We start from the raw sequence: 17747 nt of genomic DNA, 5'->3' as shown, positions 1-17747 counted from the left end.
GTGGTGTGCAATTGTTTGGTTGATGGTAGTGTGTGTATGTTTTGCAGGTGTATATAAGGGATAGTCAAGTATGGACAATATGTTTTTTTTAAACAGCAGACAATGTACTGTATGTGTCCGAAACAAATTTCCTTCAGGATAATAAAAATCTATCTAATCTAATCTAATCTAATCTAATCTAATCTAATCTAATCTAATCTAATCTAATCTAATCTAATCTAATCTAATCTAATCTAATCTAATCTAACATATTTTATATTTAAAGTTTAATTTGTTTTGTTTTATATACATAAAATCTTTACTAAGACTCTACAACATTTATCAGTGACATGTCAGTGTCAGTAATTTGTCACATATATAATTATAGAACATACTGTATATAATATGTAATGTGAATATATGGAATTGTTCTAATTTCTGCATTTATGTTTTCACTCTATATGAGCATATTAGGATATTTCATATGAGACATATACAGTATATCAAAATATGTAAAAATCACTGTAAAAAATAAAAACGGAAAATGTACATGGTAATTTTCTGCCAGTACATTATACAGTAATTTTACGAAAAATTCAGTTTACCCTTAAAAACAAAAACTGCAAAATGCAATGTGTAATTCAAAATACAGGTAAAACAGCTGTAAAAAAAAAAAAAACAATACGGAAAATTACTTCATATTTATACAGTACATTGTGCCCTACTTTTTTTTTTTTTTTTTTTTTTTTTTTTTTTACAGTGATAACATATTGGATAAAATTGATATACGGAATTGTTCCAATTTCTAATACGTTTTATATATTTTTACTTTAAATGAGCATATATAATATATATGATCCATATTGGGGATTTAGCAATGTATAAAACCATGCAAATCATTTAGTTAAAGGGTTAATTCACCCAAAACTGAAATTGATGTCATTAATGACTCGCCCTAATGTCGTTCCACACCCGTAAGACCTCAGGTCATCTTCAGAACACAGTTTAGATATTTTATATTTAGTCCGACAGCGTATGCAAGTGTATGCACACTATACAGTACTGTCCATGTCCAAAAAGGGAATAAAAACATAATTGTCCAAAAATGTATTAACGTAATATTAAACACTCTGATGCATCTTTTACTGTAATATAGCTCTATTCTAACCATGTCACAGTATCTTCAGTATATATTCTGTTTCCACAGACCAACGTAATGCAGGATTTCACCAGGCTCAGTTTGTTTTAAAGAGATAGGAAGGCCATGGTGTGTGTGTATGTGTGTGTGTGTGTGTGTGTGTGTGTGTGTGTGTGTGTGTGTGTGTGTGTGTGTGTGTGTGTGTGTGTGTGTGTGTGTGTGATGCCAATTCACCTCAAAGATGACTTTACAAACATTGTTAAATATTTATCGGGGGCATTTTTTTGCTGGCGTACTAGACCTAAGTGAGCTAATGTGCAATCTATCTGGCTTTTCAATTTGATGAAACAAATGGATCACTGAATTGTGTGCAAAGTGGCCGCCTGAATTTTAAATTAGATGTATGCACCACTGGTCATTTGGACGAAGAATTATATTCAAGGCCAGTTATAACTCTAGTGCATAATGAATGCAAAACACAAATATAATGGAAGCAAGTGCCCAGCCAGGTTGAATAACCTTGACTGAACTTTTAATGTGCCAGTGAAAAGCAGCAAAATCCACATATATGAACAGTTTTAATGTGTGTAACTGTCATAAAATAGAAAATGGGATTCAAATCATATTTGAAAGGGAAAAATCAGAGGCTCTAAAACATCATATTTGAATGATTATATCAGATGAGAATATATTGTTGCTTGCAGCATACCAGGCCTTGCAAAAATCCCAATATCACAATACAAATGGTTTTATATTTTCAGAGTACAGCAATTCAGTGGTTTGTACAAAAAAATCGGAAATTAATATATATAGAACGTCTTCTGTAATCAGTCTCCGGTTTGGTTGTTGTCAGACTGCATTACCAACAGGAGGCAGAGAGCTGTGAGAACGCTTCATGCCGGAGCGTCTGTGTGCACGCTTTGTGACTGATTACGTCAGATGTCTCATATGACATCCTTGTCACACACAACAATAAAATATTGTCGAATTCAGGCCCGCATTATGATGACAGAGAGCGCTGGCTTCCTCTGCCTAACTGTCTCAGTGCAAATGCATCATGCTTTCTATTCCCCAATAGACTTACATGTTTGAGAGATATCTGAAAAGAAAATCATGTAAATGTTATGCTCAACCTGTGTGTATGCCAGCTGCAGCGAAAGAAATCTCACGCAGTGTCTGTATCTATGGACTCCACTCCAATGTGTCACTGATGATTTGTCGGTATTTTTGATAACCAAGGATTGAAATACAGTCTGAAAGTTAAATCAACGCAGACCCTATCGAAATTCTGTCATCGTCATTAATTCTTGATGACGATGAATTCTCAGCATTTAAACATGCTGACGCTGCATCGTTATTCACTATAGCAATAAATATCACAGCTGTGTTTGCATACTAAAACATTTGGATCCCCCACAGACCGGTCACTGTTCAATAACTTACTGATCCAGCAAACCTCTAAAAAATGATTCACCTTTTCCATCCAAGGACTTCATTTTCAATAGTTAAACCTGCACTACATTTGAAAGAAAAAAATCAATTAGGTGTTCAGCTGTAAAATTAATGCAGGTATCTTTCCGTTATTTACCATACAGCATACTACATAAATACTGTGCTGTATGTAAAGCTTAATAAAACCTCTCACCAGCGCACTGCTTTGAGACACAGAGAGGTTTTATACACCTTGACACCAAAAATATGGTTTAATTAGTCATCCGTAAGAGCGCTTGACATTTCTGTCTATTGTAAGAAAGCATAGCTATTATAGATTTGCAACAGCAAGCAGTGATATGTGAGAGAGCCTATCAAATTAATTTCACTATATTACAGACATACCTGTTTAACTGCCCATTAATGCAAATATCTAATCAGACAATCACATGGCAGCAACTCATGCATTTAGAAATGTAGACATTGTCAAGAAAATGTGCTGGAGTTCAACCCGAGCATCAGAATGAGGGCGAAAGGTGATTTAAGTGACTTTGAACGTGGCATGATGTTAATGCCAGACCGGCTGATCTCAGTATTTCAGAAATGGCTGATCTACTGGGATTTTCATGCATAACCACGTCGAGGGTTTACAGAGACTGGTCCGAAAAAAAGAGTCTGATCTATAAAGAACTGGATTGCTCCTGATTGCGCTGCCATATTGGTATTCCTGGTAAGCTCATGCGTTCTATTGAATCAGTAGGAAATAATATGATTTAACTGAGAAAACATTGCCTGAGGAGACACCGTTTTTATATCTAAAGCCTCCCTCAACAGTCTTACAACACAAACGTCCTAAGCATGTCTAAATGGTTATTCCATCACAGTCAGGAATTTCCCCTGCTTATTAAAAAGTTACGTTGATATTCATTACAGTGGTAAATTTAACTGACGGACGAACATTACAAATCTAAAATCGGAATAAAGATGTATGCCTTGTAATCTGAAATCTTCTTCTTTTGTGTTTATGTATTTATGCTGATGTGCTGTAGTATTGTTTTTATTCATACAGAAGGCTAAATGCAAATGTTTTAGCAATGATTTTTTGTTAACTCATTGCGAAGCAGTTAATGATTTAAACGATTGTTCAATTAATAATTAATTCAACAACAAAGCATATATAACACTTAACTCATATGAAAACTGTAAATGCCATACATGTGAAAAGGATGTTGCTCAATTAGGAAATAAAATGCACGCATCATCATAACTTATTCAGACGAATAACGCTGACTGCTTTATTTCCAAAATGATGCATGGCAAGCTTTGAATTTTAATACAATATAGTCCAATATTGCAACAAAGGCTTGAATTAGCATTTACTGAATATGCTATTTGAATCCATTTCTGCAGTTAAACACAGGTATGTTCATGTTTAATATTTCCTCCATAATTATATACATAAAGACATATATATTTTTTTGTGTTTCGTCAGTTAACATTACCTGTGTCGGCAATGTGTAGTAGACACACCCACATCAACAATTTTAATTTGACTTATCCTCTCCAAAAAGACCATAAGCAAACTTATGAACCATAAACTAGTCCTGACTGAGACGCTGTAAAGCAGATGATTTTAGGTCAATGTTTTGGCTGCGAGTCAATGATGTCCTCTGTCGGTAAGGAATAGTAAGATTCCAGTAGCTTCAACGTCTGATGGTAGTTTAAAACACAATGAGCAATCAAGTCATTTATATAGATCAGTGGAAAATATGCAGTGAGCATCAGTCCTGTGGGTGAAAATGCCTTGTTGATGCCAGAGGTCAGCAGAGAACAGCCAGACCGGTTCAGCTGATACAAAGGCAACAGTAACTTAAATAAGCACTGGTTACAAATGAGGTTTGCAGAAGATCCTCTCTGAACACACAACACATCCAACCTTGAAGCAGATGAGCTACAGCAGCAGAAGACACACCGCTGACACTCCTGTCAGAACAGGAAACTGAGGCTACAATTCACACAGGCTCACCAAACCTGGACTACAGAAGATTGGAAAAACATTGCCTGGTCTGACGAGACTCAATTTCTGCTGAACCATTCAGATGGAAGGGTCAGAATTTGGTGCAAACAACATGGAGCAGGGATCCTGCCTTGTATCAGTCGTTGTAGTAATGATGTGGGGGATATTTTCTTGGGACACTTTGGGCCTCTTAGTACCAACTCAGCATTGTTAAAATACCACAGCCTACCTGAGTATTATTGCTGACCATGTCCATCCCTTCATGACCACAGTGTACACATCTTCTAAAGACTACTTCCAGCAGGATAAAGTCACAATGCTCAGATCATCTGAATGCAGTGAGTTCACTAAACTCAAATGGCCTCCACAGTCACCAGATCTCAATCCAGTAGCACCTTTAGGATGTGGTGAAACGGGAGATTCGCCTCACGGATGTGCAGTCGACAAATCTGCAGGGACTGTCTGACGCCATCATGACAATATAGACCAAAAAATATGAGGAATACTTTCAGAACATTGTTGAATCTATGGCACGAAGAATCAAGACAAAATATGGTCCAAACCGATAATATGTGATAAAGTGGCAGGTGAGGTGTGCTTTCGCTCAACCGGTAGAGCGTGGCGCTAGCAATGCCAAAGTCATGGGTTCGATTCCCCGGGAAAGTGAGAACTGACAAAAATGTAAATTGTGTACCTTAAAATAAAAAATTAAAAACCTTAAAAGATTTTAAAAGCGCCTCCCAAATGCATAAATGTAGATGTAAATGTGAGTATATACTGAACATTTAATCTAACAACAATTGTTTGATATGACAAAATAGATGCATACCGCAGGGCTCAACAAAAAATCTTCTCATCCCAGGCTCATTGGAAAAACATGCCTGTGGCGACATTTCTGCAAAAGAGTATTATGCTGCTTTTGAAATAACCCCACCCTAAACTTAAAGAAATAATGTTAGAGAAAGCAAACTGTGCCATTTTAGCTCTTTTACCTGACTCGTGTTTTATGGCACTCGAGTGCTTCGAAATGTGCAATGCTGTTTTTTCTCGCAATTATAAGTTTATATCACTCGATTCTGACTTTCTCTCTGGCAAATGTGAGAGAACAAGTCACAAAAAAAGTTTTATTTTTTATTCTGTGGTGGAAATTTTTACAAAAAGAAAATGTGCAACAAGCCATACACCTATGATGCAAAAAAGTGTAGATTTAACACATTCTTAATGATGTATTCAAGACTTTCAGAAGACTTTGTTTTTTGCAATGTTGATACAACTTCATCTGTGTTAGGCAACTAAACACTTTCAAATTAAACTTCAACTGTGTAGAAATTACTCAACCTTTTAGGCCAAGTTCAAATTTCTTATTGTCTTTGTTAATATTACTTAACTTAGTTAATACAGTTTAGTAAATACTTCAAATCTGACTTTATATCTCACCTTTTTTGGAGAAAACAAGTCGCCTTTTTAGTGTTTATTCTGTGGCAGAACAGTTTTGTGCAAGCAATTTATTTTTATTTTTTTAGCCAAAAATGATAAACCTAGTATGCAACAGCAGCATGCGACACAAAAAAATACAGATTTTTGCCGATTTAAAACATACTTACTGATGTATTCAAGACTATCAAGTTTTATTTTTGCCTTTTTGATAAAACCTCATCTGTTAGGCAACTAAACACCTCTGTGTTTAGAGACTATGTTTCATCAGTGACAAATCAGCAGAATTTACAACAAAATGTAATCATAAAAAATCTAATGTCTACATTTTCAACATATTAATATGGATGTAAAACTGGTCCAAAACATTCTCACATGGGTCACGGGCCTTGATACGAGCTCTATAAAGCTCTGAATACAGCAGGCGTACAGGTGATCATGTGGTCATGTGCAATACATTTCACATATTTACAAGCCCACATTACATTTTATGTTGAAATAAAATGTCCTAGTTGTTATTTGAAAAGGTCTTTTTTTATAGACCTACAGTATAGGAATATTATAGCACATAACGATATATAAGAAATACTGAGACGATAAAATTTTATATGCAATGTCTATGACTACGCTTGGTGCCGTGTATTACATTCTCATGTAATACATCAATCATGTGACTTTTAAAACACTGCTCTTAAAGGTGAACTACGCGATTTTTGGTGTTAAAGACATCACTTGGAAAACACTGGCTCAATCAACGCTCAGAATTTCTGTGTTTGTCCATTATTTTTGGCAATTATACACAAAAATGTCCGACTTAGGCTTTGTAGGCACTGAAGATAAGACAATGGAACACACGCAATACCATAATAAACAAGTGCACAGACACATAGGCACACAAAAATATAAACACATGAACTAGATACAATAAACTCACACTAAGCACAGTGTGAGCTCCAAATCTTTATGGCGCTGTTGGAGAGATGCTGACCGATCAATAGTGCTAAGAACAGTTCGTATTTACTCTCTCACGTATTGAAAAAATTATAACTGTGGAGAGAAATAATTGTTCTGTGTGAGTCAAAAGTAGTCGACAAGCATTGGGAAAAAAATCTGCCCTGAAGCCCCAAAATCTGGACTGGCACCTGAGTGAGCAAGAGTCATCACATTTTACACTGTGTCAAACACACATCGTCTCAGACTCACATTTGTGATCTGAGCAGCAAGAGAGCTTTACTTGCCTGCCATTTTCACTATTATGCCTGGGGCGGTCTTAATACAGCGAAATATGCTGTATAAGAGATGGAGAATAATGCGTTCGCTCTCCTAGTCGTCTGTAGGTGACTAAACTGTGTAGCCAATCGAGAGAATTTGCTCTGATAAACATGCAAGAGAAAAATGTGGGGATGTTAAATGTAACATTTCTAATGAATTCTTTGTGTCATAACAAATGCAAAGCAAGCCACACCTAATATGGATGATGCCAGTCAAAACTCAGAACAATCTTCTCTACGGAGGCTTTTTTAACTTCTCAGTGAGCTGGAAGTGACAAATCCTGTGCCAGCCTCACCACTGGGGGACTGGAAAATGTAAGCCTGCTCATCTATCATCCACAAGCAACGCTCTTGACAACATCAGCTATGTTTCTCTTCACACATTTGTGGAGAAATATTAAAAAAGTTTTCAGTTATAATGCCTACTTATTATTGTGGTATAATCTGTTTTAGATAAATCTGATCTTAAACAGCATGCCAAACCTAAAAGATCCATGGTTGGATCTACATTGGATCCATATACTGTGATATACTGTTTGATGTAAAAGTAAAAAAGATTTCATATTCAGGAAATTAACTTTATCAAAGGTAACAGTAAAGACATTTATTTATTTTTTAATAAATGCTATTCTTTTTAACTTTCTAGTGATCAAAGAATCCTGAAAAAAATGTTTAAATGTTTTCAACATTGATAATAATAGCTTACTGTTTCCTTACCAAATCAGCATATCAGTATGATCTCAGCACTGTATCAACCAACTGTATAAATGCAGCCTTGGTCAGCATAAAAGTCTTCTTTTAAGAATATATATATATATATATATATATATATATATATATATATATGTTAAAATGTTATGAGTTATGTTATGTCATAAGTTATGAATGTAACATTTTTAAATTTCAACATTATTTAATTATATTTTTTTTAAAATCTTACCCAACCTAAACTTTTGAATGATAGTATATGAATGCACAATGATTTAAAAATAAACTCTATAATTCACATTTGCATTAGCTAGACAACTCAGATATTACTTCTCATTTGAAAGGGATTACTAAAACATGACATTTTGACCAAAATTCTGCCCTTTTCCCATTTAATATACTGTAGGTAGGAGCTGTACTTACTGGACATGGCTGGAAATAGTGGTTTATGTTGCCAGTATGGATGCAGAGTAAGTTGATTTGCCTTATAAAGACACTCTTCTTGTTCTCCATGTCCAGAATAACCTGTAACATGGATGAGACATGTTGCCATTGAGTTAAAAGTCAACATATTCCTATAACTATTTCTATTATAATGAACACATATGTTCCTAATTCTGTGTTTCTGAATTTTCGTGTAGGCTAGTCCACTGGTAGTGTACACAGGAATTGACTTTAATATTTCCCCACCATTGACAGATTTTTCCAGCTATCCATGTTTTCACTGTTATACGGTAAGGGCGCTGTTATGCATCTACTACAGAATCTCCAGATCAAAACAGATGTGAAGAAGAAGCAGAAACAGATAGAAGAATCTTATTTTATTTTGCTAACACAAATGTAAAACAACATGATCATCAAATATCAATCAGCCTATAAATCAAAACTGCCCAACGTTATCAAATGAAGTGTCGAACCCATGAAGAGGAAACTACTGTGAAGCGATGGAGGTGTGAATGGACTCGATCTGTTTTGATCATCGTTCTGAATCAGATCTGAAGTCTTTAACTAAACCTTTTTTAGTTTAAAATATTGCTTTTAAAAAAATGAAACTTACCCACTCACATTCAAGAGTTGATAAAAAAATGTATTTAATCAAAATTAAAAAAAAATTGACATCTAGCGGTGAGGTTGTGAACTGCAATCGCCCACCGCTCACCCCCCCCCCCCCCCCCTTTTGAAGCAAATAGAGAAGCTACAGTGACCAACACAGGGCAAAGATGTTGCCGTCGGAGACAGCAGAGAGTAGCTAGCGCTCCAAAGAGAAGTTTAAGCCTAGTGTAGAAACATGACGGTGCAAAATGGCAACTGTGTATTAAGATTGAAATGGCTCATTCTAAGATAAAAACATAACGGTACCTTATGTACAATTATTATACACCACTGAAAGCATAGTTATATTATATCGCATTTCTGTCAATATCCTCATAAATACACACTACACCTTTAAAGGTACTTCAAGTATAAAAAATAAAACCTACATAGGAACATAGTATACTTAAAGTGCAAAAATAATATATACATAGTACACTAAGTATGATGTTATGTTCACTTAAAGAAAACGTATCAGTATACTTGCTGTATAAAACTACTAGTTTACTGAGAGTGTATTTCAAAGTGTACTATCATAAACTAAAAAAAGTACTAATAAAATGGTAAACTAGTATACTTCTACACTCTAAAAAAATGCTAGGTTAAATGTGGTTGTTTTAACCCAGAGAATGGGTTGTTTTAACCCAGCAGTTGGGTTAAATGTTTGCTTAAACAACTCCATCGCTGGGTTAAAACAATACAATTGCTAGAGTGTTGCTTCACTTATAGTACACTTAAACATATACTTTTATTTACTAAAAGTGGGCCAATTTAGTCCCAATTAGTATTGAAATAGCACACTTACAAGTGTTTTACTAGTACATTAGGGCATTGACCAGCAGCCATATCACCCTGTAGCCCAAGACTGGTTTCCCACTCAAGCTAAGCAGGGCTGAGGCTGGTCAGTACCTGGATGGGAGACCAACTGGGAAAACTAGGTTTCTGCTGGTAGAGGTGTTAGTGAGGCCAGCAGGGGGCGCTCACTCTGTGGTCTGTGTGGGTCCTAAAGCCCCAGTATAGTGACGGGGACACTTATACTGTAACAAGCAGCGTCCTTCGGATGAGACATTAAACCGAGGTCCTGACTCTCTGTGGTCATTAAAAATCCCAGGATGTCCTTCGGAAAAAGAGTACGGGTGTAACCCCGGCATCCTGGCCAGATTTGCCCTTTGGCCCCTGTCCATCATGGCCTTCTTATCATCCCCCTCTCCTGATTAGCTTCATCACTCTGTTTCCTCTCCACCAATCAGCTGGTGTGTGTGTGGTGGGCTTCTGGCACAATATGGCTGCCGTCGCATCATCCAGGTGGATGCTGCACATAGTGGTGGTTGAGGAGATTCCCCCTTCTATATGGAAAGCACTTTGAGTGCCTAGAAAAGCGCTACATAAAAACGTAACTAATTATTATTATTATTAAATGATGATTATTATATTAGTATACTCTAACGTATACTTTTAAAATTATACTTGAATATTACTTAAGGTTACTTAATAAAATGAACTTGAAGTATACTTTTCGTAAGGGTATGCAAGACCGATAACTTTGTCATTATGCCTAAATTAGTCAATATTGGCAAATGTTTGTTTTACTTCATTAAAGGTGGCAAACACTGATAAAAAGTGATAAAAAAAAATGATGTCACATTTTAAGCAGGGATAAATAAAACTGGTTATCAAGTAAAGTCCTGTTGTGGCTACCCTCTTTAAGCAGCTTTGAGAAGGTGAAAAAGTCCAACGTATCTCTTTTCAACAGCTTAATATTGAAGTAGGTGGTATAATTGCCCATCAAGGCCACATCAACACATTTGTGTGACTGCACAGTCTCTGCTTTTTCATTTAATCAGAGTAGCTCAAGCTTCCCCAAAAGCCATGCTTGAGGTTATGCTTTCCAAATATGTGGGGAAAAAAACATGCCAGATGTACCATGCAGAAGAGTGTAAAATTGACTGTTACAGTACTGGTTATAAATCATGTTGTGCACGCTGTACATCAACGTGTTTTGTGAAAGATGAAATCGCAGAGATTATTCCTCGCTTTGATTTCAATAACAATAAAGACCCAGATAAATGGCAAAAGCTGTTGGAGCCCAAGCATTATTTGAAGAGACACAAAGAGAAGATTGAATTTCAATCTGCAGCTCTGCATCTGATGCTTAAATAAACAATTTAATCTAAGCTTACCGGATAGTCAGTAAAACAAACAAAATAAAAGAGAGAGAGAACGTTGTGGTAGATGCATAAGTGACAAGGTAATTGTGCCGATTGCCACATCTCAGTCTCACAGTGCCAGTGGACGTAATGTGGCGGCAGAATCTCAATGCCATATTCAGTAGTCCTACTGGACTCTTATTATAAATGAGAAATCCAAGGGCAGGTTGTCACAATCAGAACCTCTTGATACGGAGTGCGAATTTTAATAATTTATGTAAACGGGATCAGGTGATGAATGATTACAAATCTGTATTGGGTTAAGCCCTCATAAATCTTTACAGCTTAACTGGGGGGCATCGGGGAGACAATAACAGATACGACTCCTGATGTATCATTTAAGGGTAAGATATAAGGTGCGAACATGACCACAAGCTTTAACAGCATTAAGATTTAAAAATACAATACATTTTTTATGAATGAGCAAGAGAAAGAGTACATTTTAGATCCTGTTACTGTTCACCATTCCTCTAAAGTTTCTCATGGTTGTAATCTTTTAAACTTTTTTTTTGCCTAAATGGCCCTGTAATATGATAGAATAATTTAAGTATATTCCTGGATTCTCTCAGATAATGAGGTTATAAAAACTGCATGTCTAATTTTTTAATTTTTTTTGCATAAAAGAAAAATCAATAATTTTGAACCACATACAATTTATTGTTGGCTACTGCCACAAATATACCGTGAGACTTATCACTATATATGTGACCCTGGAGCACAAAAACATATATATATATATATATATATATATATATATATATATATATATATATATATATATATATATATATATATATATATATATATATATATATATATATATATATATATATATATATATATATATATATAAAAGTAACCTTCCCGGCCCTGCCCGTCGGTGATTCAAAATCCAAAAAATGACATTGCAGACGACCGACCGCCAATGAGAGTGCAAGACAAGTACAGGACAGCAGGAAGTTCGGTGAGGCGTTATAGACCAGAAGATCATTATATCAAACAGAAACAAATCACAACCATTTGCTTGACCAGCTTCAACAGTTACCTCCAACTTCTTTGCAGAACACAATCTTTGCTTCCTATGTCTCCCCGATCCTTTCCTCCTGCATAATCATCTTTTTCTTTTTCTCCTCCAGACAGGTCATTAGGGCAGGTCAAACTGACGGACATGTCCCTAGAACAAGCATCCGATCAGAGGACTCGATTCGCATCCTTCATTTGGAGACAGGATCTCAGCCGTGGCTCACCATAGAAGTCCCAAATTGAGTCTTTGAATGGCTTTCCCCTTGACTCCACCGCCTAAATAACGTGAGAAGGGAGGGATATCATTAATTCATGAGTGTAACTAACTCATCAGATCATCAGCCCTTCGAGAACTGTAATTAAACTGATGGGGATGTTTTCCCTGCAGCACTCTGTCTGGGAGAGAGACCGAGAGGAAGGATGTGCGCGACGAGCTGAAGGTCTAATGTGACTTGCACACCGAGGGGCTAAACTGCTGTTATCAATCTGGCTTTCTGGGGAATACCGTGAGGGTCAAAGCAGAGAGTCTCCCCCGTGGAGGTGAGGACTGAGCGTTTCCTCGGGCAGTGTTGACAGAGCATTCCTCTAGAGATGTATTATCCCATTGATCCTCTGTCTGCAGGCCTCAAGAACGGGACGGTCCTGGCAGTTTTACAGGGTCAACCAGAATGGCCGTATAAAGGTGCCACCATTAATAATTACAAATGAATAAACAATCAATGAGTAGGACCGGACAGTCGAGAGGTGATGTGATATTAACGTTCATTTAATGTCCTTGAAGACCCTCTTAATAGCTGTCAGCATTGTGCTTTGATTGAATTACATCCTCTTCTTTCTCACCAAGGAGACAGCTAATTATCTGCTCAAGGTGGATCTCCACTCACTCAGAAAACATCAGCAGCTCAGACCACCTGTCGCTGGATCCTTGCCGTCTTGTCAATATATTGACATGGTAGCGTTTTATACATAACGACTGAATAATGAATGTTTTACCTGTAAAGTGGCAAATTAGGCACTAACGGCTCATCAAATCATCAAGTGCTGAACATCAATCTTAATAGGTTTAGGCTTACCAATAATTAATAGTTCATTATTAAACCGCAGTGAAAGATCTAACAACATTCAGGTCTTATTTAAAGACTGGAGCCCACAGGTGCTTTAGCTATACCTCACGCCTCTCAATCTTCCAGCATTATGTTAGACTCCCTGAGGGGCTGGGAACATTTAGAGGCATAATTGCTTTGTAAATGTTAAGCTCAAGATGTTTAAATGAAAGAGAACACTAAGCTGCCCTACACCAGCCCTTGTATGTAAACACAAATGTCCTCCTATAATCCGTAAAGAACAACATTTCCCCTCACAGAGAAATGACTCATGATTGTTTGGGAATTTGCAAGCAGCTTTTCACTTGGCTGGTTTCATGTCCAAAAAAATAAAATAAACAGTGAAACTGCAAATATAATGTATAGAAGACCTTTCTCGTTGTAGTGTAGTCAGGTTGATTCATTTGCATTATACCATGATTTGTCTTTCATTCAACCACGTGCGCGCACGCACGCACACACACACTCGTACGTCACTCACAGATATCGGAGATCTCTGAAAGAGCACCGGAACCTGTTTCCCCACCGCCCTGTGACTTTTATTAGTAAAAGTCATTTATTAACTTTGCTATTGATTTGCTACATTATCTCAATTTAGCAAGTAGGTTGTAACTTTGCTGTTTTTGAAGTAAATAAACTCATTACTCATTAGGTAATTCACTCACGCACACTCTACATATAGGCTAATTTATTCAAATCAATAATATAATTCAATCAACATACATGTAACCTTACTGCACTACTTTATCCGTCTGATATAAAACAATCAGAATGATAGGTCTAACGAGTGCTAGCTAGCTGATAAAAATAACTGTCAAACTGTTAACTCTTGCAGTCAAATTTAGTGCAGCAAACATCAATGGCTGCTTGTCAATGCTGGCTACTGACCATGGTATTAGCAGGATAATCCAGCTGTGCATTAAACGATCTGAATGCTCCGCTCCGCGCCGCACCGGGTGGTCCTTTGCCTCAAACGATGTTTGCGCCCAAGGACAGTTGGCTCAATGACTGGTGCATATAGCACAAAAAAGGGAAACCCTTCAGCAGTTTTGGAAGACGTCAACTGGTTGAATTCTCCAGGATATCCAGGAGACGTGTTCTTTAACTGTCCACGACAAAGCCATTGTGATGCCAAATCTCCTCATGTAAAAAAGCCATTGTGTTTACTACTGTGACAATGAGTTCTAATCAAGATCAACTAACTACGGGATTGTCAAACGCTCCTTTGTTGTGCCACTGTTGCAGTAAACTTAAACAATGTTCTTGAATGAATTGCACTGTTATTGTAGGGACAACAACTTTACGTCTGTCAGGACCACTATGGTCAAAGATGACTGATTGACTATTAGCATATAGTTTGGTTTGCTGGTATGGTTCTGTTCTGGGTAAGAACTCCCTGCGCATCCACGCACATAAGAGCAGGGAGAGCAGAAAAAAAACAAAAAAAAACATAGATAAACAGAACAGACATAATGTATTGTAGATATCATTAATGTCAATATTAAATGTAAAAAAATAATTAAGGAATTTAGTCTAATTTAAGGGGAATTAGAATAGCAAATCCTGACTGACGAGAGGCGGAGCTGGGGATGGAGAAGGGTAATTAGCTCTGGAGAAACATGATAGCTGCTGATAGTACTGAACGAGTTTATATATGAATGCTGTTATAGGTATCACATTCCTATAGGTAGATGTAATCAGCTGATGCGAGCTTGACTGACATGACCTGCCAGAACTGGCGCTATACGCTTGATTTCAGTCAGGACCACTATTGTCAAAGATGATTGACTGACTATTAGCATATAGTTTAGATAGCCGGTATGGTTCTGTTCTGGGCAAGAACTCCCTGTGCTTCCATGCAGCCTAGCATGGATAAGAGCAAATGCCAAATTTACAAAACCAATGCCAAAACAAACACCCCCCAAAACACGACTGCCGAACACGATGCTGAAATCGAAATGCCCCTTATTAAATGAGCTCTGGAGAAACACGATAGCTGCTGATAGTACTGAAGGAGCATATATATATATATATGTATGCTGGGATAGCCGTCATAGATGTGATCAGCTGACAGTCAGCTGATGCGACCTATCAGAACCAAGCGGCAAGCTCCCGCAATCTCTTTTAAAGCCAACACTGAAGTGACTTAAACTGCAATTCCTCAACTGGCCAATAGGGACAGGCTCCAGAAGGAGCAGAATCTCATTGAGCCCCATGTTAAAATTCCCAACTTTACAGCAGAACAAAACATGTTTACAGTCTGGTACAAATTGTGGTTTTGGTCTATGCGGCTAATTTTGACCTTCATGACAACTTCATGAATTTTTTATAACTCATTCGTTTACGTTATATAAAGCCTTTAAGTTCTTCATAATTAAGGGCGTGGATACTTTGAGTGACAGGTGGATAGCCATTTATCCGCCGTCTATAGTCATTGCGTCACATAAGCTCCGCCCACATCCCGCCTTTTTGCCCATTTTCTTTTATCCGGGCGTGATACGCGATGACTCGCTCACAAGATGGCAACGGCCAGCTCGTCTCTACTTTAAGCTTCAGAACGGCTTATCAGAATCCTATAGATGACGTCACGGACACCACGTCCATATTTTTTTTTACAGTCTATGGTCAGAACTGACACTATGCTTAAAGGGTTAGTTCACACAAAAATGAAATTTATGTCATTAATGACTCGCCCTAATGTCGTTCCACACCCGTAAGACCTCCGTTCATCTTCAGAACACAGTTTAAGATATTTTATATTAAGTCCGACAGTGTATCTAAGTGTGTGCACACTATACTGTCCATGTCCAGAAAGGGAATAAAAACATCATCAAAGTAGTCCATATGTGACATCAGTTAGTTCATTAGAATCTCTTGAAGCATCGAAAATAAATTTTGGTGCAAAAAAAAAACAAAAACAGGACTTTTTGATGACTAGAAAGTTTAAAAGTACAGCATATAATTGAAATAGAAATCTTTTGTAACTTTATAAGTGTCTGTATTGTCCATTTTGATCATTTTACTGCATCCTTGTGTTTTCCATCTTTTTCATTTTACTGCATCCTTGTGTTTTCCATCTTTTTCATTTTACTGAAACTTTTGAAGGGTTGTGTGTGTATATAGCCTGATGTGGTCATACATATATGTCAGAAATAGGGATGTTAACAGATGACCGTTTACCGATGGTTGACCGTATCAACGTGAACCTATCAAAGTTGTCGGTTTAAAAAAAAAAAGTGATCTCTAAATTAGGCTATTATAGACAGTAGACTAAACGCTACAGTTAGCCATCTCATTACAAAATCTTCTTGTGTGAAGTGAACAAATCCCTCAGACTCAATTTTTCATAACTCACCTGTTTGTACTTAATAAACCAATAAAAACATTTGGCGTGAGGTCACAGCGTTTGGGTTTGCGCTCTCACAGGGTTTGCAAAAAGTAAACAGACTAAAACACTCGAGGTTAGAGCCAGGGCAGACGACAGTATGAAGCGTGCCTTCCGCATAAGATGGGCTTACATTCGGAAATATATTACATCTACATTTCAGTGGTAACACATAAGGTGTTGAGGTGTTGTTCGTCATCTTTCTTTATTATTGTTAGCACTACCTTGAACTAAAGCGGTGTCTCTTCGGAGCTGTCATTTTCTTAAATGAGCCGTGGCAATGTTTCAAATGAGCTTCTTACGCTGGACAAATGCCTTTATTTTCAATGCGATTATATTGTACCCAAACCATTTCGAAACTAAGGAGCCATTTGTCCTCCGATTACAAACAAGCTCCTCTGCGCCGGGTTTGGGGACTCATGTTTCGCGCTGTAGGGGATTTAAAAAAAGTGACGTGAGTGGAAGGGAGGCGGCGGCGCCGGGACAGTGTGTGTGTGTGTGCGGCAGAGAGATCATAGAGAGATGTGACAGAGTTGCGAAATTGCAGGCGTGGCTCGCGGCTGTTATTTCAAATAGCGCAGCATATTTTAAACAAATCGGTTAACCGGTTTCAACCGGCTGATGAGGATCGGTGGTCGGTCAAGAAAATGTTTAGTTTTCGTAATCCCAATGCTTCATTGGGCTGTGATTATGGGGTGTGTTTCAACCGAACCAGGAAAGACCTCAATTGGATAGACCGACAACCAATCAGAGCAACGAAGCGATGCATTGTCAAATGTCAACAGAAAATGTTTTCTATGTCCGCGGGTTGAAGCGACTATTATGTGATATATAGACCCATTAGTGCGGCGTCCAGGCTAGTGTATACATTCAACCCAAATTGGATGACCAAAAAATTTCAGCTCACAAATATACATGGTTTTGTTTTCTTCCCCGCACTAAATGTAAGCACTAAAGAC

The 17747-nt window shown here is 37.3% G+C and overlaps 1 long non-coding RNA gene across 2 annotated transcripts in view; it reads right to left on the bottom strand.

Annotated features, from left to right (window-relative positions):
* LOC137043565 (uncharacterized) overlaps nucleotides 1-17747 on the bottom strand; it is a 242401-nt gene that overhangs the window by 189450 nt on the left and 35204 nt on the right. For both annotated transcript variants that reach the window (XR_010898519.1, XR_010898520.1), the window contains exon 2: nucleotides 8402-8503. This is a non-coding gene — a long non-coding RNA (uncharacterized lncRNA). The remainder of the gene's footprint in view (nucleotides 1-8401; nucleotides 8504-17747) is intronic.

This window comes from Pseudorasbora parva, chromosome 16 (assembly GCF_024679245.1).
Source record: "Pseudorasbora parva isolate DD20220531a chromosome 16, ASM2467924v1, whole genome shotgun sequence".
Taxonomy (NCBI): Eukaryota; Metazoa; Chordata; class Actinopteri; order Cypriniformes; family Gobionidae; genus Pseudorasbora; species Pseudorasbora parva.
Note: the sequence above shows the minus strand (reverse complement) of the source record. Positions and strands in the feature narration are given on the sequence as shown.